At 47.7% G+C, this 24470-nt stretch overlaps 1 protein-coding gene across 4 annotated transcripts in view; it reads right to left on the bottom strand.

Moving 5' to 3' along the window:
• Window positions 1-24470, bottom strand: part of LOC140418371 (uncharacterized) — a 294193-nt gene that overhangs the window by 7459 nt on the left and 262264 nt on the right. The window contains exon 1 of one of the 4 annotated variants that reach the window (XM_072501840.1): window positions 2827-2908. The exons of 1 other annotated variant lie outside the window; for it this stretch is intronic. The gene's annotated coding sequence lies outside the window, so the exon portion shown is untranslated. Of the gene's footprint in view, window positions 1-2719; window positions 2909-24470 lie in introns of those variants that run through there. 2 more of the 4 variants (XM_072501839.1, XM_072501837.1) reach the window with 2 other exon arrangements.

The raw sequence follows: 24470 nt of genomic DNA, 5'->3' as shown, positions 1-24470 counted from the left end.
ACAGCACCCCAGCCAAGCCCATACCTCCACCCCATCCCCGTAACCCAGTAACCCCACCTAACCTTTTAGTTGGACACTGAGGGAAATTTATCATGACCAATCCACTGAACCTGCACGTCTTTAGACTGTGGGAGGAAACAGGAGCACCGGGAGAAAACCCACGCAGACATGGGAGAATGTGCAGACTCCGCACAGTGACACAAGCCGGGAAACGCACCTGGAACCCTGGAGCTGTGAAGCACCTGTGCTAACCACTGTGCTACCGTGCTGCCCATAAATGATGTTATTTTCTGTCCATTTATTGTGGAGATTAAGGCTCCCGTGGGTTCTTCGAGGATCGACTGCCACGTTTTCTCAAGCTGGATGTGAAGTCTGGGCGTTTCAAATTATTCATAGAATTTACAGTGCAGAAGGAGGCCATTCGGCCCATCGAGTCTGCACCGGCTCTTGGAAAGAGCACCCTACCCAAGGTCAACACCTCCACCCTATCCCCATAACCCAGTAACCCCACCCAACACGAAGGGCAATTTTGGACACGAAGGGCAATTTTGGACACTAAGGGCAATTTATAATGGCCAATCCACCTAACCTGTACATCTTTGGACCGTGGGAGGAAACAGGAGCACCCAGAGGAAACCCACGCACACACGGGGAGGATGTGCAGACTCCGCACAGACAGTGACCCCAGCCAGAATCGAACCTGGGACCCTGGAGCTGTGAAGCAATTGTGCTATCCACAATGCTACCGTGCTGCCCTTAGATAGGGTTCATCGGTCTTTGAGGCCGAGGGATAGTTTTCATCCCAGGCCTGTAATCATTCACTTCCACAACTTGAGAGAATGTTCTGGAGAGGGAACAGCGAGGTGGAAGCTAGCTCCAGGAAGGAGTGAGGATTTACTTCTTCCAGGACTTTTCGGCAGCAACACCAACGAAGCGTCGAAGCTTCGATGAAGTTCAATGGCAACTCAAGGCTGTGGGGAGTGAATTACGTCAGGCTTTATCCTGAGACCTGAAAAATAGTATCCAACAACTTTGTCAAGTCTTTCAATAATCCAACAATTGCCTTGACGTTCATTAAAACCACGAAGGGCAAGGATCTGGAGAGAGGGTTTGCAGCTCGGACTAACTCAGGTTCTAATCTGGACTCTTTCCCTTTCATGGAGTTGTCTGAATTTCACAGAGTCACAGACATACACATAGGGACAAGAGTAGGCCACTAAGCCTCTCAAGGCTGCCCTGCTATTTAATGAGATCATTGCTGATCTGTGACCAAACTCCCTGTCCCTTAATATCTTTGCTTAACAAAACTCTACCTCGGATTTAAACTTAACAACTGATCCAGCTTCACCTGCTGTTAGTGGGATAAATTTCCAAACCTCTCCCACCCTGTGTGCGAAGAAGTTCTTCCTAACATCTGTACTGAACGGTCTAGTCCTAATTTTTAGACAATGATCCCTAGTTTTAGAATCTCCAATCAGTGGAAATAGTTTATCTTCATTTACCCGGTCTTTCCCTGTTAATATCTTAAAAGCTTCAATCTGATCACACCTTAAATGTCTAAATTCTAGCAAAAACAGGCCTAATTTGTGGTTAAAACTTTGGGTGAGAGCCGCTGCATTCTCTCTCTCCTCTCGCACAGCATCCTGGGACACAATTCATCCAGACCTAGTAATCTAATAATCTTGGCATGGTAGCACAGTGGTTAACACTGCTAATACTAGCAGTAGCTCACAGCACCAGGGACCTGGGTTTGAGTCCAGGCTTGGATCACTGTCTGTGCAGAGTCTGCACGTTCTCCCCGTGTCTGCGTGAGTTTCCTCCGCGTGCTCCGGTTTCCTCCCGCAAGCCCCAAAAGATGAGGTTCTTCAGTGAATTGGACATTCTGAATTCTCCAGCAGTGTACCAGAGCAGGCGCTGAAATGTGGTGACTAGGGGATTTTTATAGTAACTTCATTGCAGTGTTAATGTAAGCCTCCTTGTGACACTAATAATAAAGATTATAATGTAAGCCTACTTGTGGACAATAATAAAGATTATTATGAATTTGCCGAAAGGCCTCTTTCCGTGCTGTAAAACTCTCTGACTCCAAAGATAGAAGCGTTCTCCAAGGCGGCCTTCAGAACACGCAACAACGCAGAATCGCTGAGCAGAAGCTTATAGCCAAGTTCCGCACACGAGTGCGGCCTCAACCGGGACCTGGGATTCATGTCGCATTACGTTCATCCCCCACCATCTGGCCTGCGAAATCCTACCAACTGCCCTGGCTTGGTACAATTCACACCTCTTTAACCTGGGGTTACCCCATCTCTGGATCTGTAAAGATTTAATCACCTGCTAATGCTCGCATTCCAAGCATTGTCTGGCATCTTTGAATTTGTCTATATATATGTTTCTGGAACATACCTCTTCATTCACCTGAGGAAGGAGCAGCGCTCCGAAAGCTAGTGACACCGAAACAAACCTGTTGGACTTTAACCTGGTGTTGTAAGACTTCTTACCAAGCTCACCCCAGTCCAACGCCGGCATCTCCACTCCAAAGATAGAGGTGGTAGAGGGAGGGAGGGAATGAGAAGGACTTTATAGAGAAAGTGCCAAAGCCACAACATTCGCCAGCTCCAAGGACACACCTTAGCTCCCTTTCCAATCTGAAAGCAGCCTGAGCTGGATTTACATTCCCCTTAATTGATCATTGCTGGGCGATAATCCTGTACTTCCTCACCTCACACCACTGTGACAGCACCTTCACTACACAGACTGCAGCAACTGCCCAAACATCACCTTCCCAGTTATTCCTGAAGGCACCGCCTTCCCAACCTGGCCCCTTGCCTGAGGTGTGGTGATCCTCAGGTCACATCACCGCCGGTCAGCTCTCTCCCGGGACCAAGCCCTGGTTCACAGCCGCCATCTTGAGGAACCAGAGCGCATGCGCTGGCGTCTTGGTGACGCAACAGCTGGTGGGCGGGACCTGGAGGTTTCTGTTCCCAGCCGGGTCCTAGTGCCCAAACAATCTAAAAGTGGCTACAGGTTTTTAAAACTTTTCATCCACGCCCAGGCTGCAGCTGACGTTTGTCGCTGGAGGTGGCTGTGGGTCACGTTTACATTCAATGTGAGAGGCTGCAGCCTCTATATAGCTACCTGAAGGGGGGTTTCCAAACGTTGATTACATTTCATGGTCCTTTCGCTGGCATTCGTGGTCCTTGGGCTGGTTTAGCACAAGGCTAAATCGCTGGCTTTGAAAGCAGACCAAGGCAGACCAGCAGCACGGTTCGTTTCCGAAATTAGGTACAGATCAAGTTGAGGCTGTAATGATGAAAATGGAATGTGGACTGCAATCTTCATATCTCTGCAGGTCTGTTGTCTTCTTTTTGAGCTGATCCTTTAGTTGGAGTGAAGCATTTTTCGAAACAAGTAATTCTCATGAGGTTCTTAAGCTTCTTGGAGGTGAATAGCCAGGAGGTTGGTTCTCATGTGGACTTGGAAGCTGGAATAAGTTCAGTACTGTGGCTACACTGGGAGACATTCAGCTCTACTGTTTCAGCTGGTTCCTGGTGCTTCCGATGCTTCTCACACACACGTTTACTTTGTTCAGTGTTTATTACACTGCATCCCTGACAATTAACTACAATTAAAACTCTGAGATTCAGAACACGCCGATACAATAGCGGTTTACGATGCTCACTCATGCTTATCTCTGTCCCAATTCAAGCTCATTCTCCTGTGTTCAATACGGCACTTGGAGACCAACAGTCCCGAGATTTCATATTCCTCAAATGCTGGTTAATCCTGACACAACGAGACATTTAAACTTCACAGGTGGCTGCAAGGTTCCGTTATTCAGATCCGTGTTTAATTAAATATTAGTCACAGAATTGAATATCGCCCACAGTTTAATGTCCATAATAACATGTTAAGTTGCAGCCATCTTGGCAGAGTTTGTGGTTCTTGCAGTCTGTAATATCTAGTATTCTTGTGCTGAGCGTGACATCTTGAATCTACTCTTGGGTCTGGTTAAAACAGTGCATGGTGGGATGGGTGGCACGGTAGCACAGTATAGCACTGTTGCTTCACAGCTCCCGGGTCCCAGGTTCCATTCCCAGCTTAGGTCACTGTCTGTGTGGAGTCTGCACGTTCTCCTTGTGGGTTTTCTCCGAGTGCTCCGGTTTCCTTCCACAAATCCCAAAAGGCGTGCTGTTAGGTAATTTGTACATTCTGAATTCTCCCTCTGTGTACCAGAACAGGTGCGGGAATGTGGCAACAAGAGTCTTTTCACAGTAACATCATTGCCGTGTTAATGTATGCCTACTTGTGACAATAAAAATTATTATTATTATGGACGGGGTGGGTAGTTACTCTGGAAGCCGACTTCTGTTCCGTGGTCTTGTCTGTTCCCAGTGGCCCTGCAGAGGGAGCATGCGGTACCCGCCGGAATGCTTGACACCTTCCACAACCAGTGGACACCTCAGCGGACAGAGTGTTTCAGAGACACTGGGAACAATATTCTGGTTCAGGTAGGAAGGTTCCCGGCACTTTTGTTGGGACTTCTAGCTGATTAGGGTCTTTTATTTTGACTGGACCACATGCTTGGGGAAAGCAAGAGAGGAAAGAAGGTTCGATAGAAACTAGAATGATCTGTTGTGAATTTCTATCCTATTCTTCCAGTGATCATTTTTGTAAACTTCTTTTTCAGGCATTAGAACGGGAGGATTGGCAGCTGGGCAACTCGAGCCAAATATAACATCGAGATCTGACAGTCACTCAATTCATTAGGATCTAAATATCACAAACTGTCAATGTGCTTGTCTGTTCTGACTGTGGGAAGAGATTTCAAACATCAGTGTGACTGGAAAAGCCCCGAGACACACACACACCTGAGTAGGAGTGTTCCAGTGAAGTGACTGTGGAAAGAGCTTTAACCAGTTACACAGCCTGAAAAATCATCTTGTTTCCTCTTATGGGAGAGTCTGAGACCAGATGGCATAATCTCAGAGTAAGGGGTCTCAAATTTAGGACAGAGATGAGGAGACATTTCTTCCATCAGAAGGCAGTGAATCTGTGGAATTCTTCAGCTGTGAAATAATTCTGTCTCTGGAGTTTACCATAAAAAGGCAAAGGTGAAGGTGGCGTAACCCGGGTTGGCCGCTTGGTGGCGCAGTGGCGATTTCACTGAGGGGCCGTGAGTTCAGAAACATCCCAGACAGGACTGGTGAGAAATATCTGTCTGGGAAAGGGGAGAAAACTGGATAATCGGGGAAATGGAGCGCTGCCGAAGGACCTTAGAGAAAGGAGTTCAGCAAAGTCTTAGTTTCTTCATTTTTCATTCAATATTTATTACAATTTCAGAGAAAATATTACAGAAAAGCTTATTTTGAATTAACAAAAGGGAACAGAACGATTGAGGGTCACAGTGAGAACAGAACACATGCCTTCTGAGCTGCCAAATGTATGTACAACTGTAACAGACATCAGAAAGAGAGAACAGGAACTCAACATAAAGGGAAGGCAACTGTTGTAAATGAGGTACGAGATAAGTTACTTATTTAGACATGACATTGAGAGAAATTACTGGCTACAATTACATTACAGCCAAAATTATCTCGTACATTTCAAACTGAAAAACAGAAATACTGTCCATGATTGTCTCAGTTACAGATGCAGAATAATAAACTGAGAAGATTTTACTGTTAGAGTCACCAAGAGGAGATATTGTATTTGTGTCACACACAGATCATAATAAACAGCTGAGGAAAATCTACAGCGTCCGAACGTCAACCGATCAGTTGATTTGTAAAAGAGAGAGAAAATGACGAAGCAGATGTTTATGATCTGGGACATTGATGTTAGAGTTTTTAATCAATCAAACATTTAGAGATTTTTGAAACGGCTTCTGTCAGTTTGAAGTGTGAGTGGATTGAATCTTCTCACCTTCACCAGAGTGACTGCAGCGCTGTCGGAAATGCTCAGGATGAACAGGGTGATGAATGTGGAAGCGGTTGTCCAGATGTTCCCGTTATCATCCTCATCGTCTTCAGTCCAGGTGTGGTCTGTGGTATCTACGGGGATAGGGCAAATAAATATAATCAGATTGTTTATTAATCCAGGATATGTTTTTAATATTCTCGCTTCATTTTCTCCCGCTGCTAATTCATTCTTTAATATATTTGTCATTGCATATCTACTGTTGAGTTCATGACACTCAGAAATCGATCTCTGTAACTTTTTTCTTCCAAGTAAGGGGCAAGTTAGCATGACCAATCCACCTACCCTGCACATCTTTGAGTTGTGGGGTGAGACCCACGGGTCACGGGGAACCTCCACTGGGACAGGGACCCAGGAGCGGGATCAACCCCAGGTCCATGGTGGCGTGAGGCAGCAGCGCTATCCACTATGCCACCGTGCCGCCATTGCCTGACGTTTGTGTTTGTTCCTTAGCTTTTGAGTCTGTGTAGATGCGAAATTCGTGTTTTGCTTTAGTCTTCTTTTGTGTGTCCCGATGTCTTTATAAGTGTCATTGTGTGTGTTCATGTGTCAATGAGTATTGATCTGTGTATTTGTGTGTCAGCGCCTCTCTGTGAACTTTGTTTATCTTCTGTCAATGTGTAAATATGAGTGTTTTATTGTGTGTGTTTGTGTGTTGAAGTCTATGTTTATATATTAATGCCTGTGTTAATATAAGTTTATACTTCCCTGCCCAGTAATGAAAGTGTTAATGTGTCTTTATACGTTGAACATGCATGTCAGTGTCTTAATGTTTGTGTCTGGATAAGTGCGTTTGTGCGTTTGTGTGTTTGTTGATGTGTGTATTTCATCATACAATCATCATCATATAATCCCTACTGTTCCGAACGAGGCCATTTGTCCTATTGAGTCTGCACCGACCCTCCGAAAGAGCACTCCAACTGGACGCATGCCCCTGCACTATCGCCAGAACCTCGTAACCCCACCTAACGTTGTGGGCACTAAGGGGTAATATAGCATGGCCAATCCACCTAACCTGCACATCCTTGGACTGTGGGAGGAAACCGGAGCACCCGGAGGAAACACGGACACGGGAGAACGTGGAAACTCTACACAGCCAATCACCGGAGGCTGGAATTGAACCCGGTTTTCTGGCGCAGTGCCTCTATGTGTATTCATATGTGTTCGTGTTAATGTGTGTACGAGTCTGCTAATATGTGTCTATGTGAGCCCATTAGTGTGTTAATGTGGATTATTGTCTCTGATTGAATGGAAATATTTCTGTCATCGTGGAATTCTGCTAATGTACATGTTATTGGTTACATTTGTGTTTCATATTCTTCACTCAGCCTACTTGTCTGGTTTTATATGTTTGTGTATCTGCGTGGTGGTCATGTGGTTGTATATGTCTGTTTGTGTACATTTGTGTACCCGCTTGTGTGTGTGGATTTGTGTGTGTATGTGCACGTGTGTCTGTGTGTGTATAAACATGTGCTTTCTTGTGTTTATGTGCATGTTTGTGAATGTTTGCGCATGTTTGCGTGTGTTTTTGTGTCAAAATATGTGTGGTTTGTTGTGCCTGGGTGTATGTTTATGCATGTGTTTCTATGTTTGTGTCTATGTGTGTGTTTGTGTCTACGTGTGAGCGTGTGTGGGTCTGTGTGTGTGTAGTGTTTGTGTCTTAATCTGTCTGTGTATTTGTACCAGCTGCCTGTAGCTTTGCCAGTTGTTTTCTGTGAGTTGCAAACTGATATCAGGTGACCGAATGCAAAAATACAAGGAGGTGCCTCAGAAGAGAACAGTGAAAACCCAGGGAGAATTCAATCGCCAGTCTGGATTTGGATTTTGGGGAATCGGTCTTAGCAGACGGATAAGACGAACAAGGGTGCTAAAACAATTATGTTGCACAAATAGATACTTTCAGACATCTTTACCATTATGGCCTTTTAAACCCTTCAGCCAGTAAGCTACATGCCGTCTTGTAATGTCAGTAACTGAGTTCTTAGTCTAGAGAACCGTTTACTTCCAAACTCCCTGCTTGGGGACTGGGAGGATATTGAGTTAATAATCTCCCTCTCTCTGGTCAGCTCAGCAAATTGGCTTTGGGTTCTCCCTGCTGGAGGTGGAGAGACAGAGAGTTCACTCATCACCTTCCTCCTCTTTTGGTCGGGAAAGTGGAGGTAAAATGGGTTAGCATTGCCCCTTTGCTCTCTTTGTTGGGGAAGTGTGGGTACAGTGGATTAAATAATGCCGCTCCACTCATTGTTGGAAGCGGGTGTACAGTGGATTACCTAAAGCCCCTCCCCCCTCTTTATTGGCGAAGTGGGGAGACAGTGGATTGACAATTTCCCTTTCCCCTCTCTTTGACTGGGGATTATTGGTCCATGTTTCTGTGTGACCCTCAATTCAGTTCCCAGTGGGTGTGATGCAGCAATTTAAAGCTGACATTAATTTTAAAGGGATGGGCAATGGGAGAAGCAGGAACACCGAGATCTAAATGTGATGGGTTTGTTTGTCTGTAATGGGAAAGTATCCGATTTATCCTCAGCGGGAAGAAAGTCAATGAATATATTTTGTGAATCCTGCAATGAATGAATTTTACTCTGTCTCTAACCCAGGGTGTATCTGAGCTGGGAGCAGTGGTTGTATCAGACTTGGGGCCGAGACCTGTAGAAATCCGGGTCTCATTAAACAGATCTGATATCAGCAAAGTGGAAGCTCCATTAATTAAGCGGCTGTACATTTAAATCACAATTAGAGGAAAAAACCTTTATTGTTATTTTAGTTCGAAATGCAATTGATAGATTCTCATTGACATGAATTAACGGTGTCCATCAGAGCGAGGGAAATGTTCACAAAACTGGGTTTACCGCTGGATTTATCAACCGTCCTGTTGATGATCTTCAAGGGGATGGCTTCATGTCCCACCACACAGGAGTAAGAAGCGCCGCTGGCCCACTCCTCCGCTGCAATGGACAACAGGCTGTACATGAAGAAGGAGCTATTGCCGTTCTCCGCCATCACCTCGGTGTTCTTGTAGTTCCCGGGATTCACCGGCTTGTCATTGACGGTCCACTTGACGAAGATCTCTCGGGGGGAGAAACCTCTCACTAAGCAGCTGAGGGAGACGAATCTCTGAGCGGAGACGTCTTCAGCCGAGGGCAGGAGGCCAGAGACGGACGGTTCCCGCGGATTGGGATCTGCAGAAAATGTACAATAAATGTAAATAAAATGGGGAATTCCGGAGACAATGGAACCGCGGGTTAGATGTGAGAGAAATGTGTTTTGTGTTGGATTTTAAAGGTTTCCATTTCCCACTTTGGGATCTGTCCGGTTTCCCAGCTCGGAGCTGAGGTGGACACAAGCCTTTTCCCTGAGAATTTACGGATATTGGATTCGAACGTTTCAGAAAGTGAACAGCAGGGAAACAGGCCATTCGGCCCGCCTGTTCTGTGCTGGTGTATAAGCTCCACACCAAGCTCCTCCCACCTTATCCCAAGAGGATTGGGAAACTGCCAACTGCCCTTATTGAAAAGGGAGGGAATCAAAAACAGGTAACAATAGGCCAGGGACCCTAATAGCTGAGCATTTAACCATACAGAGTATAATCACGCTGGGTCTGCCCGGCTTCGTGAAGGGTAAAAATCATGCCTGACAAATTTATTGCAATTCTTTGAGGTAATAACGAGAAGGCTGGAGAGAGGGGGACCAGTAGATGTAATATACATGAATTTCAAAACTGTGTTTAATAAGTGAATGTACTATTGCCATGGCTGCAGATTCAAAAATAGAAGGGCAAGTGGTGAGGTATACAGAATATCCACAGAGGGACAGAGACAGCGTAACTTACTGAGTAAAAACTTGGCAGATGAAACATAATGTAGGGAAATGTGAGGTTAGACACTTTGGTAGGAGGAAGAACATAACGGAATATTATTTAGATGGAGAAAGACTGTAGAAAGCTAAAGGAACGGGGGAATTGGGGGTCCTCGTGCAGAAACCACACAAAGAAAGTTCTGCAGGTAGTATGGAGACAAATTGAATGTTGACATTTATTTCAAAGGGAATAGAATATAAACATGGGGAAGTCTGGCTAAAACTATACAAGGCATTAGTTAGACTGCACCTGGTATACTTTGAATCGTTTTGGTGCCCTGATCTAAGGAAGGCAGATTGGTTTTGAAGGCAGTCCAGAGAAGGATCACGAGGTTGATCCCGAGTATGGAGGGATTTTCTTATGGGGAGAGGTTAAGTAGGCTGGGTTGTACTTATTGGAGTTTAGAGGAATGAAGGCAGCCGAATCGAGACATGAAAGATTCTCAGGGAGCTTCTTAGGAGGTTGTTTTCCCTTGTGGGATTTCTGTTTATTTTTCAATGCCTGCCGATTTTCCTGCCAAAAGCTTTTTTCAAAGAGATTGAGGGAAGGATTACTTTGTTCATATGGGGAGGGGAGGTGGCCAGAGTTAGAAAGGTGCTGCTACAGAGGGGAAGGCAGGCAGGGGGTTTGGGTCTTCCGAATCTGATGTATTACTACTAGGCGGCGAATGTGGAGGAGGTGCGGAGCTGGGTCAGTGGGGTTGATTCCCAGTGGATCAGAACGGACGAATGGAGGACAGTTTGTGCAGCGGGTCGGGATTGAAAGCACTAGCATCAGCGCCGCACCCGATGGCCCTGGGGAAATACTCAGGGAGTCCCGTAATAATAGCTTCATTGAGAATTTGGAGGCAGTTTCGCCAACACTTCGGGTTGGGGGCAGGGTCAAGGGAAATGCCGATTCAGGGAAACCACAGATTTGAGCCAGGGAGGTGGGATGGAAATTTTCGGAAATGGGGGGAGAAGGGGATTAAGACACCAAAAGATTTGTTTCTGAGGGGTTGGTTTGCAAGTTTGAAGGAGCTGGAAGCGAAGTATGGGCTGGAGCAGGGGGAAATATTTAGATACATGCTGGTTCGGGATTTTGCCAGAAAGGAGATACAGAGCTTCCCGGTGGAGCAGGTCTCCACATTGCTAGAGGAGGTGCTGATGACAGGGGGACTGGAGAAGGGGGTAGTGTCGGCGGTTTACAGAGCTATTTTGGAAGAGGAGAAGGCACCACTGGAAGGGATCAAAGCAAAGTGGGAGGAAGAGTTGGGGGAACATATGGAGGAGGGGTTCTGATGTGAGGTGCTCCGGAGAGTGAATGCCTCCACCTCATGCGCAGGTTTGGGGCTGGTACAGCTGAAGGTGGTATGCAGATTGGAAATTAGCAAACGTGGCACCACTGTTTAAAAAAGGAGGTAGGCAGAAAGCAGGTAATTATAGACCAATGAGCTTAACTTCGGTGGTAGGGAAGATGCTGGAATCTATCATCAAGGAAGAAATGGCGAGGCATCTGGATGGAAATTGTCCCATTAGGCAGACGCAGCATGGGTTCATAAAGGGCAGGTCGTGCCTAACTAATTCAGTGGAATTTTTTGAGGACATTAATAGTGCGGTAGATAACGAGGAGCCAATGGATGTGGTCTATCTGGATTTCCAGAAAGCCTTTGACAATGTGCCACACAAAAGGTTGTTGCACAAGATAAAGATGCATGGCATTAAGGGGAAAGTAGTAGCATGGATAGAGGATTGGTTAATTTTTTTTTTTTAATAAATATTTTATTGAAAATTTTTGGTCAACCAACACAGTACATTGTGCATCCTTTACACAATATTATAACAACACAAATAACAATGACCAATTTTATAAACAAAAAATGAATAAATAATAAATAACAAAAATGAAAACTAACCCTAATTGGCAACTGCCTTGTCACAAGTAACACGCTCCAAAAATATAATTTAACAGTCCAATATATAATTATCTGTAGCAACGACCTATACATATTATACAGTATATATTAACAACCCTGAGAGTCCTTCTGGTTCCTCCCCCCCCCCACCCCCCCCCCCACCCCCCGCCAGCCACCCCCCCACCCCCGATCCTGGGCTGCTGCTGCCTTCTTTTTTCCATTCCATCTATCTTAAGCGAGATATTCGACGAACGGTTGCCACCGCCTGGTGAACCCTTGAGCCGACCCCCTTAGAACGAACTCAATCCGCTCTAGCTTTATAAACCCTGCCATGTCATTTATCCAGGTCTCCACCCCCGGGGGCTTGGCTTCTTTCCACATTAACAATATCCTGCGCCGGGCTACTAGGGACGCAAAGGCCAAAACATCGGCCTCTCTCGCCTCCTGCACTCCCGGCTCTTGTGCAACCCCAAATATAGCCAACCCCCAGCTTGGCTCGACCCGGACCCCCACTACTTTTGAAAGCACCTTTGTCACCCCCATCCAAAACCCCTGTAGTGCCGGGCATGACCAAAACATATGGGTATGATTCGCTGGGCTTCTCGAGCACCTCGCACACCTATCCTCCACCCCAAAAAATTTACTGAGCCGTGCTCCAGTCATATGCGCCCTGTGAAATACCTTAAACTGAATCAGGCTTAGCCTGGCACACGAGGACGACGAGTTTACCCTGCTTAGGGCATCTGCCCACAGCCCCTCCTCGATCTCCTCCCCCAGCTCTTCTTCCCATTTCCCTTTTAGTTCATCTACCATAGTCTCCCCTTCGTCCCTCATTTCCCTATATATATCTGACACCTTACCATCCCCCACCCATGTCTTTGAGATCACTCTGTCCTGCACCTCTTGTGTCGGGAGCTGCGGGAATTCCCTCACCTGTTGCCTCGCAAAAGCCCTCAGTTGCATTTCCCTGAATGCATTCCCTTGGGGCAACCCATATTTCTCGGTCAGCGCTCCCAGACTCGCGAACTTCCCATCCACAAACAGATCTTTCAGTTGCATTATTCCTGCTCTTTGCCACATTCCATATCCCCCATCCATTCCCCCCGGGGCAAACCTATGGTTGTTTCTTATCGGGGACCCCCCCAAGGCTCCAGTCTTTCCCCTATGCCGTCTCCACTGTCCCCAAATCTTCAGTGTAGCCACCACCACCGGGCTTGTGGTGCAGTTCCTCGGTGAGAACGGCAATGGGGCTGTCACCATAGCCTGTAGGCTAGTCCCCCTACAGGACGCCCTCTCTAATCTCTTCCACGCCGCTCCCTCCTCCTCTCCCATCCACTTACTCACCATTGAAATATTAGCGGCCCAATAATACTCACTTAGGCTCGGTAGTGCCAGCCCCCCCCCCGCCTATCCCTGCTACGCTGTAAGAATCCCTTCCTCACTCTCGGGGTCTTCCCGGCCCACACAAAACCCATGATGCTCTTTTCAATCCTTTTAAAAAAAGCCTTCGTGATCACCACTGGGAGGCACTGAAACACGAAGAGGAATCTCTGGAGGACCACCATCTTAACCGCCTGCACCCTCCCTGCCAGTGACAGGGATACCATATCCCATCTCTTGAAATCCTCCTCCATTTGTTCCACCAACCGCGTTAAATTTAACCTATGCAATGTGCCCCAATTCTTGGCTATCTGGATCCCCAGGTAACGAAAGTCCCTTGTTACCTTCCTCAACGGTAGGTCCTCTATTTCTCTACTCTGCTCCCCTGGATGCACCACAAACAACTCACTTTTCCCCATGTTCAATTTATACCCTGAAAAATCCCCAAACTCCCCAAGTATCCACATTATTTCTGGCATCCCCTCCGCCGTGTCTGCCACGTATAGTAGCAAATCGTCCGCATACAAAGATACCCGGTGTTCTTCTCCTCCTCTAAGTACTCCCCTCCACTTCTTGGAACCCCTCAACGCTATCGCCAGGGGCTCAATCGCCAGTGCAAACAATAATGGGGACAGAGGGCATCCCTGCCTTGTCCCTCTATGGAGCCGAAAATATGCAGATCCCCGTCCATTCGTGACCACGCTCGCCATCGGGGCCCTATACAACAGCTGCACCCATCTGACATACCCCTCTCCAAAACCAAATCTCCTCAACACCTCCCACAAATAATCCCACTCCACTCTATCAAATACTTTCTCGGCATCCATCGCCACTACTATCTCCGTTTCCCCCTCTGGTGGGGCCATCATCATTACCCCTAACAGCCGCCGTATATTCGTGTTCAGCTGTCTCCCCTTCACAAACCCAGTTTGGTCCTCGTGGACCACCCCCGGGACACATTCCTCTATTCTCATTGCCATTACCTTGGCCAGGATCTTGGCATCTACATTTAGGAGGGAAATAGGTCTATAGGACCCGCATTGTAGCGGGTCCTTTTCCTTCTTTAAGAGAAGCGATATCGTTGCTTCAGACATAGTCGGGGGCAGTTGTCCCCTTTCCTTTGCCTCATTAAAGGTCCTCGTCAATACCGGGGCGAGCAAGTCCACATATTTTCTATAGAATTCGACTGGGAATCCATCCGGTCCCGGGGCCTTTCCCGCCTGCATGCTCCTAATTCCTTTCACCACTTCTTCTACCTCGATCTGTGCTCCCAGTCCCACCCTTTCCTGCTCTTCCACCTTGGGAAATTCCAGCCGATCCAAGAAGCCCATCATTCTCTCCCTCCCATCCGGGGGTTGAGCTTCATATAATTTTTTATAAAATGTCTTGAACTCTCCATTCACTCTCTCCGCTCCCCGCTCCATCTCTCCTTCCTCATCCCTCACTCCCCCTATTTCCCTCGCTGCTCCCCTTTTCCTCAATTGGTGTGCCAGCAACCTGCTCGCCTTCTCCCCATATTCGTACTGTACACCCTGTGCCTTCCTCCATTGTGCCTCTGCAGTGCCCGTAGTCAGCAAGTCAAATTCTACATGTAGCCTTTGCCTTTCCCTGTACAGTCCCTCCTCCGGTGCTTCCGCATATTGTCTGTCCACCCTCAAAAGTTCTTGCAGCAACCGCTCCCGTTCCTTACTCTCCTGCTTCCCTTTATGTGCCCTTATTGATATCAGCTCCCCTCTAACCACCGCCTTCAACGCCTCCCAGACCACTCCCACCTGGACCTCCCCATTATCATTGAGTTCCAAGTACTTTTCAATGCACCCCCTCACCCTTAGACACACCCCCTCATCTGCCATTAGTCCCATGTCCATTCTCCAGGATGGGCGCCTTCCTGTTTCCTCCCCTATCTCCAAGTCTACCCAGTGTGGAGCGTGATCCGAAATGGCTATAGCCGTACACTCCGTTCCCCTCACGTTCGGGATCAACGCCCTTCCCAGCACAAAAAAGTCTATTCGCGAGTAGACTTTATGGACATAGGAGAAAAATGAGAACTCCTTACTCCTAGGTCTGCTAAATCTCCACGGGTCTACACCTCCCATCTGCTCCATAAAATCTTTAAGTACCTTGGCTGCTGCCGGCCTCCTTCCAGTCCTGGACTTCGACCTATCCAGCCCTGGTTCCAACACCGTATTAAAATCTCCCCCCATTATCAGCTTTCCCATCTCTAGGTCCGGAATGCGTCCTAGCATCCGCCTCATAAAATTGGCATCATCCCAGTTTGGGGCATATACATTTACCAAAACCACCGTCTCCCCCTGTAGTTTGCCACTCACCATCACGTATCTGCCCCCGTTATCCGCCACTATAGTCTTTGCCTCGAACATTACCCGCTTCCCCACTAATATAGCCACCCCCCTGTTTTTCGCATCTAGCCCCGAATGGAATACCTGCCCCACCCATCCTTTGCGTAGCCTAACCTGGTCTATCAGTTTCAGGTGCGTTTCCTGTAACATAACCACATCTGCCTTAAGTTTCTTAAGGTGTGCGAGTACCCGTGCCCTCTTTATCGGCCCGTTCAGCCCTCTCACGTTCCACGTGATCAGCCGGGTTGGGGGGCTTCCTACACCCCCCCCCCCCTTGTCGATTAGCCATCCCCTTTTTCCAGCTCCTCACCCGGTTCCCACGCAGCTGTATCTCCCACAGGCGGTGCCCCCCCGCCCATCCCCTCCCATACCAGCTCCCCCCTCTCCCCAGCAGCAGCAACCCAGTAATTCCCCCCTCCCACCCCCCCCCCGCTAGATCCCCCGCTAGCGTAATTACTCCCCCCATGTTGCTCCCAGAAGTCAGCAAACTCTGGCCGACCTCGGCTTCCCCCCGTGACCTCGGCTCGCACCGTGCGACGCCCCCTCCTTCCTGCTTCTCTATTCCCGCCATGATTATCATAGCGCGGGAACCAAGCCCGCGCTTCTCCCTTGGCCCCGCCCCCAATGGCCAACGCCCCATCTCCTCCACCTCCCCTCCTCCCCCCATCACCACCTGTGGAAGAGAGAAAAGTTCCAACATCGCAGGATTAGTACATAAAACTACTCTTTCCCCCCTTTTTAACCCCCTCTTCGCCCCCCACATTCGCCCCACCACTTTGTTCAAACGTTCTTTTTAATAACCCGCTCATTCCAGTTTTTCTTCCACAATAAAAGTCCACGCTTCATCCGCCGTCTCAAAGTAGTGGTGCCTCCCTCGATATGTGACCCACAGTCTTGCCGGTTGCAGCATTCCAAATTTTATCTTCTTTTTATGAAGCACCGCCTTGGCCCGATTAAAGCTCGCCCACCTCCGCACTCCAGTCTTGATAAACGCGGATCACCGCGTTCTCCCATTTACTGCTCCGAGTTTTCTTTTCCCATCTAAGGACCATTTCTCTATCCTTAAAACGGAGGAATCTCACCACTATGGCTCTGGGAATTTCTCCTGCTCTCGGTCCTCGCGCCATCACTCGGTATGCTCCCTCCACCTCCAACGGACCCGCCGGGGCCTCCGCTCCCATTAATGAGTGCAGCATCGTGCTCACATATGCCCCGACGTCCGCTCCCTCCGCACCTTCAGGAAGACCAAGAATCCTCAGGTTGTTCCTCCTTGCGTTGTTCTCCAGTGCCTCCAACCTTTCCACACATCGTTTCTGATGTGCCTCATGCGTCTCCGTCTTCACCACCAGGCCCTGTATGTCGTCCTCATTCTCGGCTGCCTTTGCCTTCACGACCCGAAGCTCCCGCTCCTGGGTCTTTTGTTCCTCCTTTAGCCCTTCGATCGCCTGTAGTATCGGGGCCAACAGCTCTTTCTTCATTTCCTTTTTGAGCTCTTCCACACAGCATTTCAAGAACTCTTGTTGTTCAGGGCCCCATGTTAAACTGCCACTTTCCGACGCCATCTTGGTTTTTGCTTGCCTTCCTTGCCGCTGTTCTAAAGGATCCACTGCAATCCGGCCACTTTCTCCTCCTTTTTTCTTCCGTATCCAGGGGGGATTCCCTTCTGGTTTACCGCACAGTGTTTGTAGCCGTCAAAATTGCCGTTGGGGCTCCTATCAAGAGCCCAAAAGTCCGTTTCACCGGGAGCTGCCGAAACGTGCGACTCAGCTGGTCATCGCCGCACCCGGAAGTCAGAGGATTGGTTAATTAATAGAAAGCAAAGAGTGGGGATTAATGGGGGTTTCTCTGGTTGGCAATCAGTAGCTAGTGGTGTCCCTCAGGGATCAGTGTTGGGCCCACAACTGTTCACAATTTACCTAGATGATTTGGAGTTGGGGACCAAGGGCAATGTGTCCAAGTTTGCAGACGACACTAAGATAAGTGGTAAAGCAAAAAGTGCAGAGGATACTGGAAGTCTGCAGAGGGATTTGGATAGGCTAAGTGAATGGGCTAGGGTCTGGCAGATGGAATACAATGTTGAAAAATGTGAGGTTATCCATTTTGGTAGGAATAACAGCAAAAGGGATTATTATTTAAATGATAAAATATTAAAACATGCTGCTGTGCAGAGAGACCTGGGTGTGCTAGTGCATGAGTCGCAAAAAGTTGGTTTTCAGGTGCAACAGGTGATTAAGAAGGCAAATGGAATTTTGTCCTTCATTGCTAGAGGGATGCAGTTTAAGACTAGGGAGGTTCTGCTGCAATTGTATAAGGTGTTAGTGAGGCCACACCTGGAGTATTGTGTTCAGTTTTGGTCTCCTTACTTGAGAAAGGACGTACTGGCACTGGAGGGTGTGCAGAGGAGATTCACTAGGTTAATCCTAGAGCTGAAGGGGTTGGATTACGAGGAGAGGTTGAGTAGACTGGGACTGTACTCGTTTAGAAGGATGAGGGGGGATCTTATAGAAACATATAAGATTATGAAGGGAATAGATAGGATAGATGCGGGCAGGTTGTTTCCACTGGCGGGTGAAAGCAGAACTAGGGGGCATAGCCTCAAAATAAGGGGAAGTATATTTAGGACTGAATTCAGGAGGAACTTCTTCACCCAAAGGGTTGTGAATCTATGGAATTCCTTGCCCAGTGAAGCAGTAGAGGCTCCTTCATTCAATGTTTTTAAGATAAAGATAGATAGTTTTTTGAAGAATAAAGGGATTAAGGGTTATGGTGTTCGGGCTGGAAAGTGGAGCTGAGTCCACAAAAGATCAGCCATGATCTCATTGAATGGTGGAGCAGGTTCGAGGGGCCAGATGGCCTACTCCTGATTCTAGTTCTTATGTTCTTATGAATGTTGTGGCTTTGGCAGTTTCTCTATAAAGTCATTCCCTCCCTCCCTCTACCACCTCTATCTTTAGAGTCAGAGAGTTTTACAGCAGGGAAAGAGGCCCTTTGGCCCATTCATAATAATCTTTATTATTGTCACAAGTAGGCTGACATTAACACTGCAATTAAGTTATTGTGAAAATCCCCTAGTCACCACACTCCGGCGCCTGTTCGGGCACACTGAATGTCCAATTCCTCCCACAAACACGTCTTTTGGGACCGGAGCACCCGGAGGAAACCCACATAGTCACAGGGAGAATGTACAGACTCTGCACAGACAGTGACCCAAACTGGGAATTGAACCTGGGTCCCTGACGCTGTGAAGCAACAGTGTTAGCCACTGTGCTACCGTGGCGCCCAACATGGCAGCCAGTCCTCGAAGAACCTAACGGGAGCCTTAGCCTCCACACCTTCTGACAGGCCGACGACTCGTATGTTCTTTCTCCGACCCTCGGTCCTCCAAGTCCTCCAGGACCTCCGAAAGCCACTTGGTTGGTCTTCAAAGGATTGCATTTTGACAGAGGCATCTTGCTGAACGTTCAGGATTCTCTCCTCCGCTTCATCAAGTCTCTTTTTTTTTCTTTAAAAAAAATAAATTTTGAGTACCCAATTCATTTTTTCCAATTAAGGGGCAATTTAGCGTGGCCAATCCACCTAGCCTGCACATCTTTGGGTTGTGGATGCAAAACCCACGCAAACACGGGGAGAATGTGCAAACTCCACACGGACAGTAACCCAGAGATGGGATAGAACCTGGGACCTCGGCGCCGTGAGGCAGCAGTGCTAACCACTGTGCCACCGTGCTGCCCAGATCATCGAGCCTCTTCATGGTGTTTTGCAGCTGGTCCTCATGAGCTCACAGATATCAGCACACTCCACCTCTGGTCAGTAACATGGATAATGCCGGCAGGTATCATTTTCGCCGCCTCCATGAGAGCCCCGGAGAGCGCGGGGTCGAGAAACCTACTGAGGGTCAGGCCGCTATGTTGAAAAGGTGGCTCCATCCCCGCTGAATCCACCTGCGCTGTTTTGTCATCAGATTTCTTCACTTCATTTGGCATAATCCTACTAAACTGAACCCTGACGTCTTCCAAGGGACATGATAATAATTCAAAGATCAGATTTAGGTGAGTGGCACCAAAACCTGCGGAAAAGCAGCTACTCCCGCACCACGTGCCCAACACCCCGGCACAGACACATTTCTGATCGATGAACATGCCGAGGGTTATGGGGAACTGGCAGGTAAATGGAGAGAAAGCTGAGATGAGAAGGGATTTATTTTCCCGAGGATGTGGTGAAGCTTTGAAATTCTGTACCCCAGAGGATTTACAGTGCAGAAGGAGTCCATTCGGCCCGTCGAGTCTGCACCAGCTCTTGGAAAGAGCACCCTACCTAACCTTTTTGGACACTAAGGGCAATTTAGCATGGCCAATCCACCTAACCTGCACATCTTTGGACTGTGGGAGGAAAGCGGATCAGCCGGAGGAAACCCACACAGACACGGGGAGAACGTGCAGACTCCGCACATACAGTGACCCAAGCCGGGTATCGAACCTGGGAACCTGGTTCTGTGAAGCAATAGTGCTAACCACTGTGAAATGGGGGATAATGTGGGAAAACGGTGCTGTGGTAGATCAGCCAATGATCCCATTGAATGGTTCAGGCTCGATGGGCCGAATGGCATACTGCAGCTCATATTTGTTGTGATCTCCTGGACAGGAAGCTGTGAGCTTGGATTTGTCAATCAGCCTGAATCAGCACCTTCAGGAGAATTAGGAGGGTAAATATTAGATACAGCAGAGTGAGAATGGAGGGAGAGTGTGTGGGATGGTGATTTACAGTTTTCGGGGAATAAGAGAGGAAAAAATGTGACATAGAAACTAGAATTGTCTGTTCTGAGTTTCTATCCTGTACTGACACTGAAGAATTTTGTAAATTGTTTTTACAGTATATTAGATGAGGAGGAACATAGAACATAGAACATAGAAAATACAGCACAGAACAGGCCCTTCAGCCCACGATGTTGTGCCGAACCTTTGTCCTAGATTAATAATAGATTATCATTGAATTTACAGTGCAGAAGGAGGCCATTCGGCCCTTTGAGTCTGCACCAGCTCTTGGAAAGAGCACCCTACCCAAACTCAACACCTCCACCCAACACCAAGGGCAATTTGGACATTAAGGGCAATTTATCATTGGCCAATTCACCTAACCCGCACATCTTTGGACTGTGGGAGGAAACCGGAGCACCCGGAGGAAACCCACGCAGACACTGGGAGGACGTGCAGACTCCGCACAGACAATGACCCAAGCCGGAATCGAACCTGGGACCATGGAGCTGTGAAGCAATTGTGCTATCCACAATGCTACCGTGCTGCCCTTAAGAACAAATACATCTACACTATATCATTTTCCCGGAATCCATGTACCTATCCAATAGCTGCTTGAAGGTCCCTAATGTTTCCGACTCAACTACTTCCACAGGCAGTGCATTCCATGCCCCCACTACTCTCTGGGTAAAGAACCTACCTCTGATATCCCTCCTATATCTTCCACCTTTCACCTTAAATTTATGTCCCCTTGAAATGGTGTGTTCCACCCGGGGAAAAAGTCTCTGACTGTCTACTCTATCTATTCCCCTGATCATCTTATAAACCTCTATCAAGTCGCCCCTCATCCTTCTCCGCTCTAATGAGAAAAGGCCTAGCACCCTCAACCTTTCCTCGTAAGACCTACTCTCCATTCCAGGCAACATCCTGGTAAATCTTCTTTGCACCTTTTCCAGAGCTTCCACATCCTTCCTAAAATGAGGCGACCAGAACTGTACACAATACTCCAAATGTGGCCTTACCAAAGATTTGTACAGCTGCATCATCACCTCACGGCTCTTAAATTCAATCCCTCTGTTAATGAACGCGAGCACACCATAGGCTTTCTTCACAGCTCTATCCACTTGAGTGGCAACTTTCAAAGATGTATGAACATAGACCCCAAGATCTCTCTGCTCCTCCACATTGCCAAGAACTCAACCGTTAACCCTGTATTTCGCATTCATATTTGTCCTTCGAAAATGGACAACCTCACACTTTTCAGGGTTAAACTCCATCTGCCACTTCTCAGCCCAGCTCTGCATCCTATCTATGTCTCTTTGCAGCCGACAACAGCCCTCCTTACTATCCACAACTCCACCAATCTTCGTATCGTCTGCAAATTTACTGACCCACCCTTCAACTCCCTCATCCAAGTCGTTAATGAAAATCACAACCAGCAGAGGACCCAGAACTGATCCCTGCGGTACACCACTGGTAACTGGGATCCAGGCTGAATATTTGCCATCCACCACCACTCTCTGACTTCTATCGGTTAGCCAGTTCGTTATCCAACTGGCCAAATTTCCCACTATCCCATGCCTTCTTACTTTGTGCAGAAGCCTACCATGGGGAACTTTATCAAATGCCTTACTAAAATCCATGTACACTACATCCACTGCTTTACCTTCATCCACATGCTTGGTCACCTCCTCAAAGAATTCAATAAGATTTGTAAGGCAAGACCTACCCCTCACAAATCCGTGCTGACTATCCCTAATCAAGCAGTGTCTTTCCAGATGCTCAGAAATCCTATCCTTCAGTACCCTTTCCATTAATTTGCCTCCCACCGAAGTAAGACTAACTGGCCTGTAATTCCCAGGGTTATCCCTAGTTCCTTTTTTGAACAGGGGCACGACATTCGCCACTCTCCAATCCCCTGGTACCACCCCTGTTGACAGTGAGGACGAAAAGATAATTGCCAACGGCTCTGCAATTTCATCTCTTGCTTCCCATAGAATCCTTGGATATATCCCGTCAGGCCCGGGGGACTTGTCTATCCTCAAGTTTTTCAAAATGCCCAACACATCTTCCTTCCTAACAATATTTCCTCGAGCTTACCAATCTGTTTCACACTGTCCTCTCCAACAATATCGCCCCTCTCATTTGTAAATACAGAAGAAAAGTACTCATTCAAGACCTCTCCTATCTCTTCAGACTCAATACACAATCTCCCGCTACTGTCCTTGATCGGACCTACCCTCGCTCTAGTCATTCTCATATTTCTCACATATGTGTAAAAGGCCTTGGGGTTTTCCTTGATCCTACCCGCCAAAGATTGTTCATGCCCTCTCTTAGCTCTCCTAATCCCTTTCTTCAGTTCCCTCCTGGCTATCTTGTATCCCTCCAATGCCCTGTCTGAACCTTGTTTCCTCAGCCTTACATAAGTCACCTTTTTCCTCTTAACAAGACATTCAACCTCTCTTGTCAACCATGGTTCCCTCACTCGACCATCTCTTCCCTGCCTGACAGGGACATACATATCAAGGACACGTAGCACCTGTTCCTTGAACAAGTTCCACATTTCGCTTGTGTCCTTCCCTGCCAGCCTATGTTCCCAACTTATGCACTTCAATTCTTGTCTGACAACATCGTATTTACCCTTCCCCCAATTGTAAACCTTGCCCTGTTGCACGTACCTATCCCTCTCCATTACTAAAGTGAAAGTCACAGAATTGTGGTCACTATCTCCAAAATGCTCCCCCACTAACAAATCTATCACTTGCCCTGGTTCATTACCCAGTACTAAATCCAATATTACCCCTCCTCTGGTCGGACAATCTACATACTGTGTTAGAAAAGCTTCCTGGACACACTGCACAAACACCACCCCATCCAAACTATTTGATCTAAAGAGTTTCCACTCAATATTTGGGAAGTTAAAGTCGCCCATGACTACTACCCTATGACTTCTGCACCTTTCCAAAATCTGTTTCCCAATCTGTTCCTCCACATCTCTGCTACTATTGGGGGGCCTATAGAAAACTCCTAACAAGGTGACTGCTCCTTTCCTATTTCTGACTTCAACCCATACTACCTCAATAGGGTGATACTCCTCGAACTGCCTTTCTGCAGCTGTTATACTATCTCTAATTAATAATGCCACCCCCCCCCCCCCCCCACCACCTCTTTTACCACCCTCCCTAATCTTATTGAAACATCTATAACCAGGGACCTCCAACAACCATTTCTGCCCCTCTTCTATCCAAGTTTCCGTGATGGAATTACAGACAGAAATCTCAGGCGTTACGCCTCGATCTGACACAGTCACTCGATTACCTGGAACCTGAATATCATCAGCCTTTGAACCTAGAAGGAGAAATGTTTGCCCGAACTGTCAGCTAAAGATATCAAACATCAGTGTGATTGGAAAAGCCCCGAGACCCACACAACACACACCCGAGTGAGAGTGTTCCAGTGAACTGACTGTGGAAAGAGCTTCAAACAGTTACACAGCCTGAAAAACATAACAATATTCAGAGTGGGGAGAGACCTTACACGTGTTGTGTCTCTGGACGAGGCTTCAACTGATTGTCCCGCCTAGAGCGACACGAAGAGACCCAAAACATGGAGAAACCGTGGAAATGTGGGGACTGTGGGAAGGGATTCAAAGCCCCGTCAAAGGTGGAAACTCATCGACGTAGTCACACTGGGGAGAGGCCATTCACCTGCTCTCAGTGTGGGAAAGGATTCAGTGATTCATCCACCCTGCGGACACACCAGTGAGTTCACATTGGGGAGAGGCCGTTCACCTGCTCTCAGTGTGGGAAAGGATTCACTCAGTTATCCGACCTGGGGACACACCAGCGAGTTCACACTGGGGAGAGACCGTTCACCTGCTCTCAGTGTGGGAAGGGATTCAGTGATTCATCCAACCTGCGGACACACCAGCGAGTTCACACTGGGGAGACGCCATTCACCTGCTCTCAGTGTGGGAAAGGATTTACTCGAGTATCCAAACTACAGACACATCAGCGAGTTCACACTGGGGAGAGGCCATTCACCTGCTCTCAGTGTGGGAAGGGATTCAGTGATTCATCCAACCTGCAGACACACCAGCGAGTTCACACTGGGGAGAGGCCATTCACCTGCCGTCAGTGTGGGAAGGGATTTATTGATTCATCCAACCTGCGGAAACATCAGCGAGTTCACACTGAGGAGAGGCCACCCACGTGCTCTTAGTGTGGGAAAGGATTTACTCAATTACCTCACCT

Source organism: Scyliorhinus torazame, chromosome 5, assembly GCF_047496885.1.
Source record: "Scyliorhinus torazame isolate Kashiwa2021f chromosome 5, sScyTor2.1, whole genome shotgun sequence".
NCBI classification, from domain to species: domain Eukaryota; kingdom Metazoa; phylum Chordata; class Chondrichthyes; order Carcharhiniformes; family Scyliorhinidae; genus Scyliorhinus; species Scyliorhinus torazame.
The sequence above is the reverse complement of the archived record's forward strand: the minus strand, read 5'-3'. Positions and strand labels throughout refer to the sequence as shown.